The 3,787-nt window shown below is 34.6% G+C and overlaps 1 pseudogene; it reads right to left on the minus strand.

Annotated features, from left to right (window-relative positions):
* Positions 1 to 1,992: 1,992 nt before the first annotated feature.
* Positions 1,993 to 3,266, minus strand: LOC119254058 (transcription initiation factor IIB-like; annotated as a pseudogene).
* Between the last annotated feature and the right edge of the window lie 521 nt (positions 3,267 to 3,787).

Below are 3,787 nucleotides of genomic sequence, written 5' to 3' on the forward strand. Positions count from 1 at the left end.
AAATGTAAATACTGATATTTAAAAGTATGTGTTCCTATCTTATTGCATATATCTCTCTTCTGTGTTTCACATTTTATTTTAGAATGTGGATAAAAGAAGCCATTTCAAACTATCACATTTTGACCATAGAAAATTCAGAGATACATTTAAGGATACATATTACTTGTGATGTGCCAAATACATTTAGAAAGAAGGAAATCAGCAAGACAAAAAACTAATTATTGCTTGTGTAAGACAAGTAGTTTAAGCATTTCTAGTTAACATTTAAATCATTAGCTTACATTCAGAATGTTTGTATCTTAAAATTTCTGTTAGTTATATGCAAAGACAGCAAACTAGTTGACCTCATTACATATTATTTACCATTCAAGAAGGATATATAATGATTTTTGATGGTCTAAAAATAAACAGGATGCATATCAGGATATTGCATATTGTTGGAAACAGTATATTTAATTAAGTGATTATTTATATATATATATATATATGTATACTAACATGAAAAACTTTGATATTTTTAAATATAGTAATCATGTTAAAAATTAGATTTCATTCAGATGTTTTCCATAGATAATAATTTAATAAATATTTTAATAAATGGTGACCAATACTAAGAAACATCTTGAAATAATGGCTATTTTTGCATATTTTGCCTTATTTAATATGCAGAAATATTCTATATTAAAAATTACTGCCATGACCTATTAAAATAAGTTGTTTTTTTCTTTTTCTTTCTGACTTATTTCGCTGAGCATGATCCCTTCTAGCTCCATCCATGTTGCTGCAAACTGCATGTGTTTATCTTTTTTGGTTGCTGAGTAATACTCCATTGTGTATATGTGCCACATCTTCTTCATCCAGTATCTATTTTTGGGCATTTGGGTTGTTTCCATAGCTTAGCTATTGTAAATAGTGCTGTATAAACATAGGAATGCAGGTGTCCTTTGGAATTATGTTTCTGAGTCATTTGGGTAAATACCTAGGAGTGGAATTGCTGGATCATATGGAAAAATACCGGATGGTCTCACTCATAGCAGGAATTTATAAAACCTAAATAAGGGGCCAGGAAAAAGACTAATCAATACAAAGTAAAAATCAAAATCAACAAGCAACTATAAACTAGAGACACACCACGGGGGGGGGGGGGGGGGGGGTGGAGCGAGAGGCGGGGAAGAGGATAGGGGTCAAAAATAGGGGGTGGCAGTTGTATGGGGAATATAACCAAAATGATAATGCACACACTGTGCAAAAATGAAAAATGATATAAGACTGACATAAAATATCAATTAAAAAATAAGTTGTGTTAAGTAAGGTCCTACAGCTTGAGTATGCCTCTCAGCTCCACTATTACTAGCTATGTTACACTATTTAATGTATTTTCTATATGCCTTAATCTTCCAATTTGTAAAATGAGGATAATAATATCTAGTTCACAGGTTATTATATGAGAATTAAAGGAATTAAAACATTAAAGTACTCTGCACAATATGTGCACATATTAAGTGCTCAGTATATGTTAACTGCTATGACTTGGTATTTAACGTCACAGGTAAAGAGCTTAAACTTAAAAGCTAATATGTGTGACTGGTTTGCAGTTGAACAAAGGCACAAAATCAGACTCTTACCTTTAAATCCTATATTTTCCAAAGTTCTATGTGTCCTACTGTGTTTGGATGATTGAAAAGTTGAATTTCTGCAGAGGTAGAAAGAAAATCTGTGACCGTATGTCTCAGATAATAATTTAATAAATCTTTAATAAATGACAACCAATATTAAGAAAGATCTAGAAACCTTGTAAATTAAAATTCTATTTCCAAATATAATTTTGCTTGGGATTTTCTCATTTCTTGTTTTTTCTCTTTTGTTTTGAAAATTTATATTCAAGAATTACATGATTTCAAATAGTTCCAAAATGGTTTCCTAGATAACTACTAAAGAAAGCAAATATAATAAGAAATTTAAATAATTAAATGTTTCACAAGTATGGATATACAGAATGCTAAGCAATTAATATTTAGCCTGGAATGTGTGCTATGTACCTTGTTTTTCCTCATTAAAGACTCAGTCTAGCACTTGGCATAGACTATGCACAACAGGCCCAGTTCAGTGTTCATAAATTTTGATATTAGTTGTCTAAATTTATAGCTGTGGTAGTTTGGCCACAGAGGGTATCAGATTTGAAATCTGCAGGAAATAGATCAGGGGTTGAAGATGTATTAGTCTCATCAGCCACACCAGCAATATATCCAATTTCTTTCGGGGTCTGCTTCTCAGCTGATGCCTGGGAGGCCATGTAAATGGCTACTGCTGCCACAGATATCCCACTTTTTCCAGGAAACAAGTCCAGTTCCACTGCTTTATGGGCTGTACGTGTAGCTGCCATCTGCACTTGTTTAGAAAGACAAAGTTTGGAACAAAACCTGGACATGAAGTACCCAGTTATAATCAAATCCACATGGGTGTCTAAAGCTTTCAAAATATGTTTAAACCATGTTCCAATTTTTTTCTTTAAAAATTTGTATATGGCACATATTTCTTTAAATGTCCTAGGAACCCCTTCTTGTCTACAGGCAATATAGAGACAAGCAGAAGCTATGATCGTTAGCTCGTCCCTTCAGGCTCTTCTGTTCATACACTTGCTTGAATTTATTATGTGTTCTATCAACTCTATTTTGGGGGAAGTTGATTCTATCAGCCATGGTAGTGACTTCCTTGAATTCATTCATCATTGATCAGAACTACTCATTATTCTCCAATATTGGTACTTAGAATTGCTCAATTCATCAAAATTTGCAACCATGGTAGACAAATCTCGATCTCTCCAAAGAGTATTCTGAGAATCTCCAACTCGAGATGGATCTTTTGGTGCTTTATCATTGTTGAAAGTTCTCCAGTCAGATCTCACATCAATAACACAGTCACCTACAACCAGACTACATTAAGGATATATATCCCCAGCTCTGTAGACTTCCAGTAAAATTGCACCTGGATGGTTTGGACAAAGTGAGTCTTGAGAGAGCATTCAAACAGCTGGTAGATGCCATCTCCACAGTCACTGCAATTTCAGCAACAAGCAACAGCAGACACGATGAGAAAAATGAAGAGATTGTGACCCATTTCTTGATTTTTAAAACATGAGCTGATGAGATTTCTTTTTTTTTTGAAATGATGAGATTTCATCAGTTTCAGATACATCCGCCTTTATTATATTATCATGCAGTTTATTTTTAAGAGAATGGATTCAAAGATCTACTATTTTGATAGAAATAAAAACAAATTAAAAGCAATATTGTATGCATTGTGTTAATATTATTGTTTTCCTCATTCATAAATGAATGAATACTCAGCCCTAAAACTAGGCAGACATTGGTATAAAGTATAATTTTTTGCTTACTGAGGTTTCATTTCATTTATTGTACTAGTTTGTGCTGTGTTGCCATTAGTAAAGGCTTATCATTACTAGTAAGCTGTAGTGGCAGGATTGGGCACAGTGCAGGTTTTCCTGATCCAGCAGACCAGGGTAAAGGAGAAAGGAGTCCTGGAGCCCTCAGTGGCTTCTGTAGGTCTTTTATTTAGATTTACCAGTTATATGGCAGACAGGGGTGCTGGGGGGCCAGAAGGATGGCAGTCCTCCCAGCCCCCAGCAAATCCTCACTCTATCTGGGCTCTCTGGCATTCTCTCTGCTTCTCTTCTGCTTCTCGTTCTGCTTCTGCTGGTGTCCCCATGACGCCGCCCTTATAAACTGTCTCTCAGCCCAGGTGTACCTACTTCAGGTGCCCACCATCA

Source organism: Talpa occidentalis, unplaced genomic scaffold (genome assembly GCF_014898055.3).
Source record: "Talpa occidentalis isolate TD23 unplaced genomic scaffold, MPIMG_talOcc4v2.1 talOcc4.2793, whole genome shotgun sequence".
NCBI lineage: Eukaryota > Metazoa > Chordata > Mammalia > Eulipotyphla > Talpidae > Talpa > Talpa occidentalis.